This window comes from Musca autumnalis, unplaced genomic scaffold (genome assembly GCF_047663935.1).
Source record: "Musca autumnalis isolate F117 unplaced genomic scaffold, ASM4766393v1 scaffold_1, whole genome shotgun sequence".
Classification (NCBI taxonomy): domain Eukaryota; kingdom Metazoa; phylum Arthropoda; class Insecta; order Diptera; family Muscidae; genus Musca; species Musca autumnalis.
Genome location: NW_027411644.1, coordinates 226,487,710 through 226,504,660, shown reverse-complemented (window position 1 = coordinate 226,504,660; position 16,951 = coordinate 226,487,710). Strand labels below are relative to the sequence as shown.

General features: G+C 34.0%; 1 protein-coding gene across 1 annotated transcript in view; it reads right to left on the bottom strand.

Moving 5' to 3' along the window:
* Positions 1-15,225, bottom strand: part of side-III (sidestep III) — a 738,714-nt gene extending 723,489 nt beyond the window's left edge. Inside the window, 1 exon segment of the mRNA XM_073960318.1 lies at positions 13,875-15,225. The gene's annotated coding sequence lies outside the window, so the exon portion shown is untranslated.
* Between the last annotated feature and the right edge of the window lie 1,726 nt (positions 15,226-16,951).

The following is a 16,951-nucleotide window of genomic DNA, read 5'->3' as shown; positions in this document are numbered from 1 at the left end:
ATAATGTCACAAAGGCTTTAGATCACATTGCCGGCATTAACTCAAATGACTGATAAACACTGAAAACTTGTGAATTGAGAATCCGGAACTTTACACCTTGTAAAACTTCTTGCAAACGAACATAAATTCCAAGAACGACAACACCTTCGAGTACCTCACATAAAAAATATCAACATGTTTCCTTTATTGCAGTTTAAGAAAAAGTAACAAATAAAAAAGTAACACTTGTGGTTCTGGTTACAGCGATATAAAATATTTCCTGGACAAGTACATGCTTCCTGGCATAAAGGCCTAAAAACTTACAAAAAAAACTCTACGGTCACCAACTACAAATCCTATAACCAACGAAAGAAGTGATTGAAATGCTTCTAACCTATAAATATTGTAGTATTTGTCTTAAACTTAAGATAAGGTGGCTATAGGCCCACTTCTTCGGGTAGCTGCCTCACAAAAATTCAAAACTTTTCGCTTAATTGCAGTTTGTTTCGATATTTTGTTTTTCCTAGGTAGTCCTTCTAATTTGACTAGAACGATATAGTTTTTTCCTCGGCAAGATCATGCCCCTTGACATAATTAGACATTCACCTCCAAAAATACTGTGAACAACTAAAAGTAAAGCAGTGATCAGTCCATTTCTTTGGATATATCCTTTGCAAGAGTTGAATACTTTTGCGTTTCAATTCAGTTTTAAGCCACGTAACGGATTGGAGGGTACAATATGTTCGAGTTTCTGTTTGTCACACATCGACATTAATATTTGCGATCCCATAAATTGTATATATTTTGATCAGGATATAATTCTGAGTCGATCTATCTATGCTATAGAACGCTATAGTTCTGCTCCCGAGTGCATTTTACCATGGACAGGTTAAGTTCGGACATGGGATATATCGGAACACGTTTTGATTTTTTGGGAATCTTAGCTGCATTTTTTGTCCGAAACAGCTGTACATTTAAAGTTCCCAGTAGTCACAAAACCTCTAAACCAAAAATTGTCAATATCAATGTCAATGTTTTGGTATAGACTCTATACCTCCGAAATTTAGGTATTTTGAGGGCATTTAAGACAAAACTTCTCCTTCAAAATTTGCTAGAGATATCGAAAAAGATGCTCGGCTATCCCAATTTCCAATGTGTGGAATTTTATTTTCTTTGCAGATATCCTTGCTTCTGGTCGACGTGTTTCATGGGGAAATTGTCATAACGAGAGTAGACCAAATATCAGAGTTATTGCAAAAGACGCTAAGCGCTCTCATTTTTAATATTTTAATACTTTTGTTTTAATGACAAATATCTGTGATTTAAATTGCGATGTAACATACTTACTAATCAAGAGGAGCTCTAAATCAGTATCAAGAAGGCTATCGACTGTGATCAAATATAAAACACTAGCAAAGTGCCCGCTACTTCGTATGCGTTAAATATACAAAACAAATAAACAATATATAATATAGAATGGTGGAAACATTTTGTGTACTAATACGTACCACTTTTGTTCGATTTTCGTCACGCCTACACATCACTACAGCGCTATAATTTCACCCAAATCCTAATTGTACAAAATGTAGTACTTTTTGTAAGCATAAGTACGCATTTCCAAAACTAAGTACGCATTTCCAAAACTAAGTACGCATTTCCAAAACTAACCCCAACAGTAATATTAACTCCAAAATTCAAGATTCTAGCTCTAATCGTTCGCTCAAATCCAAGTTGTACCAAATATAGTACCGTTTAGTACTTTTTGTACATATAAGTACGAATTACCAAAACTTTCTCAATCCTACACCCCAACAGTAATCTTAATTCCAAACTTCAAGATTCCAGCTCTAGCCGTTCGCTCAAATCCAAATTGAACCAAATTTAGTACTTTTCGTACTCATAAGTACGAATTTCCAAAACTACTTCCATATCTCAATCCTACACTCCTACAGTAATATTAATTCCAAATTTCTTGATTCTAGCTCTACCCGTTCGCTCAAATCCAAGTTGTACCAAATTTAGTACCGTTTGATAGTTTTCGTACATATAAGTACGAATTTCCAAAACTTCTTCAATCCTACACCCCAACAGTAATCTTAATTCCAAACTTCAAGATTCCAGCTCTAGCCTTTCGCTCAAATCCAAATTGTACCAAATTTAGTACTTTTCGTACTCATAAGTACGAATTTCAAAAACTACTTCCATATCTCAATCCTACACTCCAACAGTAATCTTAATTCCAAATTTCTTGATTCCAACTCTATCCGTTCGCTCAAATCCAAATTGTACCAAATTTAGTACTATTTAGTACTTTTCCTACCCATAATTAAAAATTTCCAAAATTTTATCAATCCTACAATTCAACAGGTATTTTAATTCCAAACTTGAGGATGGCAGCTACATCAGATCACCGAAATCCAAATTGTACCAAATTTAGTACCATTTAGTACTTTTCGTACCCATAAGTACAAATTTTCAAAACTACCTCAGTGCTATGTTCAAACAATAAGCTTAATTCCGAATTTCAGGATTCCAGATATATCCGATAACTCAAATCCAAATTTGGTACCATTTAGTACTATTCGTATCCATAGTACGAATTTCTAAAACTACCTCTATCAACACTCCAACATCAATTTTAATTCCGAATTTCACGATTCCAAATGTATCCATTCGCTCAAATCCAAATTGTACCAAATTTAGTACTATTTAGTACTTTTCCTACTCATAACTACAAATTTCCAAAACTTTATCAATCCTACACTCCAACAGTACTCCTTATTCCAAATCTCGGGTTTCCAGCTATATCCGTTCCAAATTTGTACCAAATTTGGTACCATTTAGTACTTTCGTACCCATGAGTACGAATTTCTAGAACTACCTCAATCCTACAAGCCAACAGTAATCTTAATTCCAAAATTAAGGATTACAGCTGCATCCAATCACCGTAATCCAAATTGTACCAAATTCGATACCATTTAGTACTTTTCGTATCCAAAGTACGAATTTCCAAACCTTCCTCTTTCAACACTCCAACAGTAATCGTAATTCCGAATTTCAGGATTCCAAATGTATCCGATCACATAAATTACAATTTGGTACCATTTAGTACTTATCGTACCCATAACTAAAATTTTCAAAAACTTCATCAATCCTACTTACCAACAGTAATCCTTATTCCGAATCTCGGGATTCCAGCTATATCTGTTCACCCAAATCCAAATTGTACCAGATTTGGTACCATTTAGTACTTTTCGTACATAAGTACAAATTTTCAAAGCTACCTCAGTGCTATGTTCAAACAATAAGCTTAATTCCGAATTTCAGAATTCCAGATACATCCGATAACTCAAATCCAAATTTGGTACCATTTAGTACTATTCGTATCCATAGTACGAATTTCTAAACCTATCTCTATCAACACTCCAATATCAATTTTAATTCCGAATTTCACGATTCCAAATGTATCCTATCACTGAAATCCAAATTGTACCAAATTTAGTACTATTTAGTACTTTTCCTACCCATAACTACAAATTTCCAAAACTTTATCAATCCTACACTCCAATAGTACTCCTTATTCCAAATCTCGGAATTTCAGCTATATACGTTCACCCAAATCCAAATTGTACCAAATTTGGTACTATTTAGTACTATTCGTACCCAAGAGTACGAATATCCACAACTACCTCAATCCTACACGCCAACAGTAATCTTAATTCCAAATTTCAGAATTACAGCTGCATCAGATTACCGTAATCCAAATTGTACCAAATTTAGTACCATTTAGTACTTTTTGTTCCCATAGGTCCGAATTTCCAAACCTACCTCTATCCAGCACTCCAAAAGTAATCTTAATTTCGAATTTCAGGATTACAAATGTATCTGATCACCCAAATCCAAATTGTACCAAATTTGGTACCATTTAGTACTTTTCGTTGCCATAAGTACGAATTTCCAAAAGTATCGAAATCCCACACTCCAATAGTAATCTTAATTCCAAATTTCACTATTCCAGCTCTATCCGATCACTTAAATTCATATTGTACCAAATTTGGTACCATTTAGTACTTTTCGTACCCAAAATTACGAATTTCCAAAATACCTCTATCCTACACCCCGACTGTAATCCTAATTCCAAATTTCAGGATTCCAGCTCCATCCGTTCCCCCAAATCCAAATTGTACCTTATTTGGTACTATTTAGTACCTTTCGTACCCATATGTACGAATTTCGAAAACTACCTCCATATCTCAAACCTACGCTCCAACAATAATAGTAATTCCAAATTTCAGAATTCCAACTTTATCGGTTCGCCCAAATTCAAATTGTACCAAATTTAGTACCATTTAGTACTATTCGTACACATGAGTACACATTTTCAAAACCACCACCATATATCAACTTATCTTCTAAACCTTGATTTTCATTCCAAATTTCAAGATTTTAGATCTATCCGTTCACGTAATACCAAATAGTACTAAATTTAGTAACTTTTAGTACTTTTCGTACACTTATAGTTCGAATTTCCAAAAACCATTTGGTACACCTTTCTAACTCTCCATCAGTGAACCTCATTCCAAATTTCAGAATTCTAGCTCTACGCGTTTGCCTAATACAAAGGGTACCATATTTAGTACCTTTTAGTACTTTTAGTACAGTTCTAGTTCGAATTTCCAAAAATCCAGCCTTATCCGACACCTTCGGACCAAGAGTGACCCTCACCCAAAATTTCAAGATTCTAGCTTTAGCCGTTTAGTCTGGGCGTTGATTATCAGTCAGTCAGTGAGTCAGTGAGTCAGTGAGTCAGTGAATCAGTGAGTCAGTGAGTCATCATTACTCAACTCTTTTATAAGTATAGATATAGCAAAAGACGTTAAGCTATCCCATAGTCCCTTTATTGGTCTTCTATTATAATCGCCTTTTATTGGCAATTTTAAAAGATTTGATATAATTGCACCTTATTTCGTGCAACGTTGCTTTGATTAGTCATAGTTCTCAGAGGACTTTCATACCTGAATAAGTACAGATTGTGTGAATATTGTTTTCTTCAGTTCTTCGACTTTCGATAGTCCGATTTTAACTATTTTGGTTCAATTAGACTTAAGTTAAAAGTGATAAAAGCCATAAATATAATATTTCCCCAAAAAAGTTGATCCTTGAAAACCTTATATACGGGGGTAGTGATATAGGGTATCTTAATGGTCGGCCCAGTCCGACTATAATATTTTCTTACGCATTTCATATATCCATCTAACAGTCAATCAATAATAACTTAATTACACCCCAAACCAGCTACGTAAAGTTCCTTTGATATCATTTCTAAATCATTATTTTCAAATTGTTTCCACTGAATTGAAGACCGGGGAGAAAATATGTATTAACCCTTTTTTATTTATAAAAGTATTAATTATTTAATTCTCAATTTTGGAATTCCAACATTCCATTTTCCCCGTTAACATAAAAACACCCATAAATAAGTGCTTAACAAAACTTTATGGGTCACAAATAAAAACAACAACAAAAACAAATTCATGGGGTTCAATTACATTTTAATTGCTTTGTGGTATCATTATAACGCAGTGTTAGGACAAGTACAACAACGACACCAGGAAGAATGAAAACGAGAACAACAAAGCTAGCGTGTGAAAACGTTTAATGTTGGTTTAACCGATTGCAACAACGACGACGACGGCGCTTCAATGAAAAGAGACAAAAACAGGATTTGAGTGACGTACATGCAAAACAATTATAACAACAACGACTATTTTTTTGTTCCGTTGACCATTTGACCCTTTCTGAAGAGGATTAAGCGATGGGTCAAATCCCCCCATCCACTTTGTAGTATTGAAAAAGTTTTATTCACTTCCAATTAGTTTTAAATTATAAGAAAAAAAACGACAACAAGTTTTCCCTTTTTTCCAGAACTAACATTAACTATTCATGCTTCCCATGAATTGAAACAAAAAAGTTATATATCTCTCTTGTAGATTTTTACTAAATAAATTGTTAAAAGCTAATTAGTTGTTGTTTTAGGTTTGTTTATGTTTAAAATTTCATTAAAAATGTATTGGGTATTTAAAAAACAATAATAAAAAGGGGTGCGCGCAAAGTGGATGGAGGAAGGCATTCTTTTATAAAATGTATGACAAATAAAACCATTCATAAAAACATCTAGGGGTTATCCCAATTTTAAATTTCAAAACAAAACAAGTGAACCAAGGCTATAGTCGGGTCGGGGCCGACTATGTGATACCCTACACCACTACCCCTGTTCATAAGCTTTTGACTAATAAAATTCAAAATATTAAAATTGGGATAGCTTAGCGCCTTTGCTCTGAATGTCTTCAATAACACAGGTCAATTTTTTGAAACGCATTTAAGTGCATCGACAGTACAACCCAAATAAAAAATGGAAAAGTGGGATGTATGCCATCCATCAATAGGCTTCTTTCTCTGTTAGACCCCCATTTCGTGAGGATCCGATCAAAATTCCGTAGTGTGATTGCACAGAAATGGAAAAGGGATGCATTACCGACTATTGCGATATCTCTGTTGTTTGACCACCTATGACAACCTACTTCACATCGTTGTAAAGGTGATATTTTCTACTTTCCTTGCCAGGTTTTGCTTTGGATATACCTCCTACAATCAATAGGCTTCTTCCCCTCCGGGACCCCCATCAACATCCAAAATTTCGTGACGATTCGATCAAAATTGCGACCTGTAGCGTGATTACAAGGTTTAGATGGACAGACGGACGGACTGACGGACGGACACACATAGCCAGATCGACTCAGCTCGTCGAGACATTCATTTTGGTATATATAAGTATGGGTCAAGACCATTATTTCGATGCGTTACAAACTTTTTGGCCAAAACCAACTTATAATAGCCTTCCCCACATAGCGGTGTAGGGTATAAAAATTGAAAAAATTTTGTTGAACTAGGCAATCTTCTTTGCGGAAATTGTCAGTGAAAGGGTGTTGACAAAGAAAGGGTTCTCATATGTCTTACCTCTCTCACCTTCAAACTACCAAATGACACAAGGGAAATTTCCTAATGTAAATCTGGACTTAGAAGAATATGTATTGAAATTTTCAATTCGAGCTAAATAATTTATGAAACAAATGCTTTGCTTTAACGACTGTTGAGTGAATATTCCAACGCTCTTTTCTCAAAATGGTATTTCCAAAATCCGTCCACGCTAGCTCGAAAACTAAAAATTTTTAATAGTATAGATATTGAGGCTTAATCAAATCACATTAAAAATAAGAAAATATTTTTCTTCAGACTCTATGCTGCTTAGAAATTACTAAACAATATAACTATTTACTACAACGAAAAAGTTAATTATGTAAGCTTTTGAAAATTGAGAAAAATTATAAAATCAATTCAAAAATGGATGAGTTATGTATATTTTAAGTTGTTGGTTTTTTATTAATATTTTTACGTTCGAACACCAATGCGTATAATTATTATTACATTGAAAAATTTTAATAAGAATCACACGCTCCGGTGTTCGAACATTTAAAAGTACAAAAGAAAGGCTAATACACAAAAAATTGCATAACTTATCTATTTTTTAACCGATTGCATGATTTTTCCTTTGGTATATTTCCAACAGAAACAGAGATGTGAATATGCTTGGATATACAACTACAGAAATTGGAAATTGGGATAAAGAGGGTCATGCTCTATATTCAGCTCATTGATATGGGACTAGCTTAAGTTGACTTAAGTTGGCCCTTAAGCAAACGAGGGTATATAGACTTTAAAACTAAGAGAAATATGTGGTTCATATGTGGTTTTGACCCCAAGTATGCTTGGGCAAAATCCGTTTCCGACAATTGGTAGTCAATTTATCCCTGCCCGTCCCTCTGGTGCACTCGATAACTCTTGAACGGTTCTACCGATTTAGTTAAAATATTGTACCTCTTAATTTTTCTAAAACAAATTCGAAGATGTGACATTCCTTCTGATACACTCTTTCGGGTACAAACCACAAACTATCTTACTTTTGATAAAACGTTTGGATACAATTATTTGTAAAGGAATGCAGCTTAATCTCAGGTTTGGTAAAACGTTGCGGTGAATTGGAATTTCAGATATTTTGAAGATTTGATCTACATTTTCCGTTGAAATTGGCGTTAAGTTGGCATTTCGCTTTCTCTGCGAATAGAAAATATCTGCACAAAAAACAGTTGACTTAAACAATAGCTTGGATTAGCCTCCAAGCTTTTCGAATTCTCTGTCTATAGGTAATTCCCATGATATGGTGGTCCGCAATTATTCGAAACACCCACAGTCCTTAAAAAAAGTAACATACAAAATTTCCAAAATATCGGCATGTTCACACTTCATGATAAATAAAAAAACCTTAAATACTGAATTTATGGAAAAGGGATTTTGTAAAGCAGGTATTCCATAGAGGTTTTATTTTCTCGCCGAAGGTCGGACGCCTCTGGAAATCTTCGACAATATTTAATGGTGAATAATTTACAAAACTTCGTACTCCTCCACTGTCTATAAAAATCAAGGACTGTTAATGGGAAAAAATCTGAGAGGACTGTAGCAGAAACCCCTCGAGTAAGAGATTTCTCCTGATAGCAATAAAACATATTGGATTAGCTTAATATTTTTATCTCATAGGCTGAGGGTGTATCTATGCCAATACTTTTTACAAGTTCATTTTTGACATAGGTCACAAATTTCAAACCATTTACTGATTGTAAAAATGTCTTTTTCATTTACACTTGCAAACACTTTCAACTGCCTTCAACCTAGATTGCTCTTTTTGCACAGATGCATAGTCGTTTATGCATACGAACCAATATTTACTTATTGAAATCTTTAAATTCAAATTGTCCTTAAATGTTTGGTCTTCGCCAGAATTTCAGATTTGTCAGATAATAAATTTGGGCGTTCAATTATTTTGTCGCAGAAGGTTTGCAATGTTACAAAATTAATATTGAGAGCTTTCCGAAATAATGTTTAAAATATATCTGCGGATACGTATGAACCTCTTCCTAAGCCGACATGTTTGAACTTCTGTGAGGACGGTCCCGGAAAAATAGACCGATATAATCCATCTTCGAATTTAACGTAAGTTTGGCAGAACGATTACGATGTCTTCGAGGGTTCACTTAAAGAGCTTTAAATGGTGTTCGTAGGGTTTTTACCGTTTTAATGGTAATTATTTCTTTCATTATGGACTTACCTCCGAAGAAAAGGATCGATATAGTCAATATTGAAACACGAATTTCTCAATCACTCCTTTCGATAGCTACAGTGCTCACACTTTAGTTGGTAATTATTAAATTTTTAGGCAGTTTTTTTACGTTAAGTTTTAGGGTATATTGGCTGGTAATAAATATCAGCTTTTTAAATATATAGCAGAGAAATCGTGCGGTGCAGGTATATGGAGGCTATGGCCAAATGTGGTTCTCAATGTAAATTCTAAACCTTCAAAATACCGAATATTGGACGGTACGGATATATGGGGACATAAATATATCGAAACATTTCTGGAGGTTGCCTACCTCCAGGAAAAAAGAAGTGTCATTTCGGTCATTTCGAATAAATAATGTAAATAAAACCCTATGGTGAACCTATGGATTCATCCCGAAAATTGTTTGCGTGAAGGTTTTCTAACATTAGAGGAAAGCAACTGTCAAACTTTAGTCGATTCCATTGAATGATGTGGCAAAACCCTCGAAATACCACAAATCAGGGGCCTATACTTAAAGTTGAGCCTATATTGAATTTTTTGTTTTTTTTTTTTCAATTATTTGTGTTGCTACAGTATTCTTTACTGACATTTTCGTATTGATATCTGCACAGGAAATAGTTTATGGCCGCTCCACACATACAAGTTCAACCACAATGCGTCGGTCGCGAACACAACCTCCTGCAGAAAAATTAATGCCGATCCGACAAGAGTACCTAAGCCGCATTTGTGAAAAAAATTGAAAATTTGTGTGGGAGGCACTCGAAAGAGTAGAAGATGAACTATGTCTGGAAGAAATATTGCGACGTGTAAAGTTTGGACCCAATCGAATACACCCTTCGAGAGAGTTATCGTGAGCACCATTTTACGGAAAATGTTTGAACTTTCGTGGGGGGAGACACCCGAAGGAGTTGGCCGATATGACATAAACTAAGTTTGGACAAAATATAAGAAGATACAAAATGTCAATGGAATTGCTATATCCGTTCGAAAGTTATTGTGTGCTCCAGCCAGGACAGACAGAAACCATTAGATGAGGCTCATTTTGCTCCGAGTAAGTCATGCACCGCCATCATTGAATTTTGACATTGATAATGACCGAAAGCTTATCTCCCCTCAGGGTGTAGTATGTCGTATCGAAATAGAAGGTGATTTTCTGGGATAATAATCAAAATCAATCCGATTTTAATTAAACTTGAAAAGATTTACTGGCTTATATTTCTCATTTCATACTAAACTGTCACAAAAACACAATGACATTTATTATCGGATTTAAGGATTGTTTGTTTAAGGATTTGTTTTTCAAATAAGTATGACAAGTGCAAAAAAAAAGTTTATAATACGCATTTTAAGAGTAATCTTGCTGTTTAATGAAAACACATTGCTTAGCATATCTTTAGGCGGAATATCACATTTTTGTAGTTGTTTACATAAAAAAGCTATTTCCCACCAACACCTTAAGGAGAGACCTCTACATGGGGAAAACGTGAAGTCCGATTCTCTATTTACGCTCAATGTTAAGGTATCTCCTTTCGTCGCCCGGTCCGAACGGCGTTTCCTAGTACACCACTTGCATATCTAAAAAATACTCAGAAAAATTAAGCCTGGCGGATTTTGCCACTGCTGAAAATTGTTAATTTTGTCCAGACTAAAAATCCTATAGCCTACCTTTCTGCGAAAGAAAAAACCCAAACTTTAGCTTTCGAAATATTATTTCATTTATGTTTCACATAGTAATGGGAGTTGATTGTGAATAAATATACTTTTTTCCTCAGTTTTTTAACTTTAACCTGATAGTGATAATGTGATGTCATTTGCCTAGTCACTCACAAGTAGCAAAATATGATATGAACTCCAGATCTGTCAGATCTCAAATTTACCTATAATAACACTGTGCAACATTTTTAAAGTAATTGTTTGCACAAATTTGATCTGAGGATTTTTTGAAAGTACAGAACCAAACGACCGAACCCCTAATTGGGTTATGTCAGATCCAGCTTGAATTTTATGGCCCCATCTAAACATGGGTAAATATAGACTTTCTAAAGCAATTCCAGGCTATGTCTTTGAAACCTAAGTGAAACCTCATCTGACCTCTGAAACAAATTTGTAGATAAAGGCAAGAATAAAATATTTGGAGAAGTAATAAACTCGAAAAACTACATTTATTGCCTCCAATTTTATAAATTATCGAAAATTTCTATAATTTTCATTGATTTTGCACCATATCTTAAAACGCGTTAATTTTCTCGTAATGTTCTCTTTTAGAAAAAAATTCGCTGGAATGCAATGTGGTTCCGACCGTGGACAAAAATCGAAAAATTTATGTCGACAAATTTGATTGCGATTGAAATAAATATTCTCTAAACACATTAAATTTGTATTATCCAGTATTATTTTTGCCAATTAAAGAGTTAATATGCCAAGTTAAGTCGAAGAAGTTGAGATTTGTATGTGGTACCTTAAAAAACCAAAAAAAGGATCCACAAAGCATTCGTAGCTTATGAGTGAAATTATAAAAAATTAAGAGGTAAATGTACAATTTCCAAAATGATACCTATAGTTAATGGCATTGACAATACTCTTACGAAAAAACAAATTCAAAATTTATGTTGAGTTTTACTAATGTTGGCCACCTAAGGCCAAGTCCATATTTTTTTAAAATACAGGTGAAAGTCTCTAGTTTACGATAAAAAGAAATCCAGCTGCCACCATCTGCCAACCTGTAAGTTATTCCCCTTATACTACGCTCGTAAAATTGCCTAAACTCCGAAAATCGGGAGCTATACGGAAACGTGGACCTATATTGAACATTTTTTGCAAGGAGGTATGGTGTTACCTCAGAACTTAAAATGCAAAATTACAGCCAAATCGGTTGGAAAATTTGGCTAAAATCATGAAAATACCGAATATCGTGAGGTACGTTTACATGGGAGCTATACCTAAACTTGGACCTATATTGAACATAAGAACGTAAGATCTTCCCTCCGTAGTTAAAATTCAAAATTACAGCCAACTCGGTTAGAAAATTGGCTAAAATAGTCAAAATACCGGATATAGGGAGGTACGTTTATATGGGAGCTATACCTAAACGTGGACCTATATTGAACATTTCTGGCAAGGTGGTAAGTTGTTCCCTCAGAACACAAAATGCAAAATTACAGCCAAATCGACTGGAAAATTTGGCTAATATCGTCAAAATATAAAAAAAAATCGGGGGGTACCTTTATATGGGGGCTACACCCAAATGTGGACCTACATCCATTAAATTTGTTTTTCTCCCTTTTGGGCTCGTTAAAAAACTATGTTTAAAATTTCGAGGCGATAACTCGATTAGAACTATTTTTGGCACTCCTTTCCATACAAGTGGGACCACTGTGGAATGTAGTACACAACTCTTCAGAACATGCCATTGTTGTAAAATGCTTCTATCACGTGGTTTTGAGTATATTTTTCAACGACGATTTAATGAATCTGTCAATAATGTCAATAAAAAAAGATATGATGCAAAATACCGCTGAAGCAATATGAAGTAAGTATTTGGAGTTTCAGAATGTTCTGAAAAAATGCTGGGAATTTTATTTCGAAGATTTGTGCAAAGAGTTACTTGGTTCAACTCCAAATTTAAATTCATCAATTATGTAAAATTTTCTATATTTTATCGACTTTGATGCCCTAGATGGAGTTCTTCTTTTGGACTACAATATTGCCAAAGACTCAAAAACATTGTTCCACAACATCCCATACGGGACAAGGGAGACTTCTCTCATATCAATGAGTGCACCCCGATTCATATTTAGCTCAATGATATGGGACCTACTGCTTATCGCCGAGTCCGAACGGCGTGTCTTAAGACACCACTTGTGGAGAAGTTTTGTCCAGGCTGAAATACTCAGGAAATGTCGCCAACATTACTGAGGGGTATTTTGCCACCGTTGAAAAATGTTTGATGTTGCCTGGCCGGGGAATCGAACCCCTGACCTTCTGCGTGCAAGGCGGGCGTGCATACCATTGCACCACGGTGGCACCCGTGGACTGCAAGTCCAAATTTCTATTCGTTTCTGAGATAAATATCCAATAAATACAAAAAACTGTAGTTTCAGGCCGGTTTAGATGAGGCTATAAAATCCGAACTGGATCTAATCCTACTCAAATAGGACAGGACACAACTTCCAACTTATTGTTTACACAGTTCAGTTGGTTGTTTTTGTTAGTTTTTCCTTGGACCAATTCCTTTTTGAAAAAGCGTCATCTATATTCCATTTTTATCTTTGTTAACCATGATATCTTAACAGTGACGTATTAATCAGCATACTTTTAGGCGGAATACTGAAACACTACATATGTTTCAATTGTGAAATAGAATACTGTGTTTTTTTAGAAAATTCCTGTTGTAAATTTTAATTCCAACTTGACATTTCTTTCTATAAATGCTTTCCGGTAACTAACTTGAACTTCTAGAATATTTAGTTTACTCCCCAATTTATGCGATAGCAGATGCTGTTAAAAATATTTAATAATACGAGCATCCATTCATTTTTATTTAAAATTGTCTTTCAATAATTTTGGTATGAACTCAATTTTTATCCATTAACATTTGGGACACCCTGTCAATCCCATCGCTGGGAACAAGTGTTTAAAAATGCATTTAGAAAAAAGAACTTACTTGTTTTAGAGTGTATATATTTTTATATGCAGGCAACTACAACTTTCTTTTCATGTCCAATGAATGACAACTTTTTGGAGTAAGGGATCAGGCTACAATATAGATTCCGTGTTGCTGGTCAAATTGGATATGTATATGGAATTTGTTTTTAATTTATTTAATCAATTCTATTTTTTTATTTAAATTTAATAACACTAACACTTGTTTTCATATATTTTATTAAAACATATTAGATTTTTCTTTACGATATATTTCACAATTTTTGATACAGAGATATGATGATTTAATTTGTTGATATGTTTTTTTTCTTTTTTTTTTCTTAAATTTGGTTAAAATTTATTTTTTTGCTAAACTTTCTTTTGAGATTTTAATTTAATTGAAGCAAAAATCTTATTGGATTTTTTTCTTTTAAATCTTATAAATCCATCACTTCATTGATTTTGTTTTCATTTTTTTTTTTCTAATTTCACGTATTGTACGTGGTGTGGCGCGTGACTGATTCGACACGACCTTTAGATTGTTACCGGCAGTTGAGGTTAAACGAAAAAAGCAAAACTGGCAGGAGTAGTAGGTTTTGTTGTGTTTTCAAGAAGACTTTTTAGACATTTTAAGAGGTAAACCAGGACGCTCAATGGGGATTAGTTATACGCGAAAAATGTTTTAGGTGCCACTCCAATCTGCGTCTATGTGTTGTTGGTTACCAGCTAATGATGATGTTGCTGATGACACTGTTGATGACACAATGACGCGTGCTATGCGTACCAACAACGTGCCAAGAATATTTCTTGTGAACACGTCAATGTTTACGCAAATAAATTTGAATTAAACCAAAATGAACACTTCATTGTTTTTTTTCGCAAAGGGCAAACACCTTTTAGGTGATATTTTTTGGTCTTAAAATTATTTCTTTCATTTATGAGAAGAAGGCTTTTTTTCTGTTTACCCACAGCTACTCACTAGTAGTGATTATAATATCCATTCACATAAATTCTTTCAAAATTTAGGTTAAAGGATTTTTTTTTTATTTCCTGGAAGATGCACAAATTTCATTTAATCATTTTTTTTTAATTTTTAACACTTTGTTGCACATGTAATTTTCCGAAATTATTCACACTTTTTTCTTTCCTATTCTATTTTTTATTATTTATTTTTTTATTGCACACCGTTTTTCATGGTTGGGTTTTTGTGTGGGACAGAAAAAAGCGTTGCGTACCCCTGCTTAACGACGTAACGTTACGTTCAGATACGAATACAAAACTGAGCATTGGCCAAGTGCGAAAATTTTATCGTCGCACATCAATAACAAAACACACGACGACGAGCACGGTCCTTTTCCACCAACACCATGGTTGTGTTTGAGTGGGGACAGGAGCAAGGGAGCAAAAGTGTAACCAGAACATTTGCTCTCAGCTAAATGCTAAATATTCTAAAACATCATAATAATTTTCATAGGCAAAATAAGAGCGGGAGAGAGACAGAGCAAAGCAAGACCGCGAGAGCCCAATAATCCAATACGAAATCCTTAGCATGAAACCAATAAGAAAAATAAATCCCTTCAAAGAGAAATATCCCTCAGAAGATAGAAATCCCAAAAACAAGAAACCGTGAGTAAAATTTAATTGGAAACATTTAAATATCCTTACCAACATTCCTTTACAATACCACATGTAGACACACACACCCTTACATAATTGTTTTCCATCTACTTATGTTTAGAGTTTATACAGGACTCTTTTATAAATATCCTTTTTTCAAAGCAATAAGGGTATTTTTAACACAACACCAGAGGTGAGAAGAAAATAAACAAACCTATCCCAACATTTTTGTAGTAAGGGAAAAGGAACAAGGGATAACATTTAACATGAAAAGATGAAATAAATAAAAATTGTATAGATGCAAAAATCAATTTTGGCATTAAAATTAAATCAAGAAAACTCTTAAACTGACACCAAATAGCCATAAAGGTGTTGTTGCCATTTATTTCGCAGTGATACCATTTTAACAAGGACAACAAAATACATTAAATTAATTTAGAAAAAAATTTTAAATGTATTATTGTTTGGCAATAAAAAAAACCCCATTAATTTTGCAATAGTAATCCATCATTCTATTCTCCTCTCAATTGCCATACACAAAAATTTAAATAATTTGTTTGCACACACAAAAACACATTATTGTGCTTTGTTTTTCCTAATTTGTGCCAAATTTAAATATTCACCTCTCTTGCGAAAATGTTCGTGTTTTTACATTGTTTTCTTTAGAAGTTTTTCTCGCTCTCCATAAACTAAGTCGGCTCTCTTGTACTCGTTAAGACACTTGTTCCCATTTCAATATTCAAGTCCTGCGCACCGAATCCTTCCAATGGCCTTTATTTTTGCGTATAAGAGTTTTTTAAAATATCCCCTGGCGTTTCACTCTCAGCCGTCTATTACTCTCTTTTATTGGGTTCTCTTTATTCAGCAATAGAACTTCCCTTAAAATACGGGGGAAATTTATTTCCTTGTGGTGGTGTTTCATTAAATATGTTATTATCGTAAAATTAATACGCTGCCTGCAGGCCACAGACGAACGTCAATTTATAACTTGTTGCTCACCCTATTGTATGGGTAAAATAAGACGATACACCATTAACAATTCAATTCAATTTTATTTAGATTCAGAACTTTAAATATTTTCATACGACTTACGTCTAACATTAATTCTTATGTCTATTTAGCATAAAATTATTTTTCTAAATTTATCTGTATAATACATGTACATAAATACATATGTTGCAGCACGTATGCAACATATCCTTAATACTAAGAAAGTTAAATTAATTTATTTTTTTCTTCACACCATTAACAGATAAACAATCAGACGAAATTGAAAGCGGTGATAGTGAACTAATGAATATGTATAGATTTCATAATAAAGTGTAAGGATTATTAAAACGCGTTAAATATGAACTGATGTCTTCGGTACAAGCAAAATCGTTTCACAAACGAATACAGAGCAAGTGACAAAATATCAGTCAGTTTTGTCGACTGAGATATACAAAGACTACAAAACACTTTAGCCCAAGAGACGTACGAAGA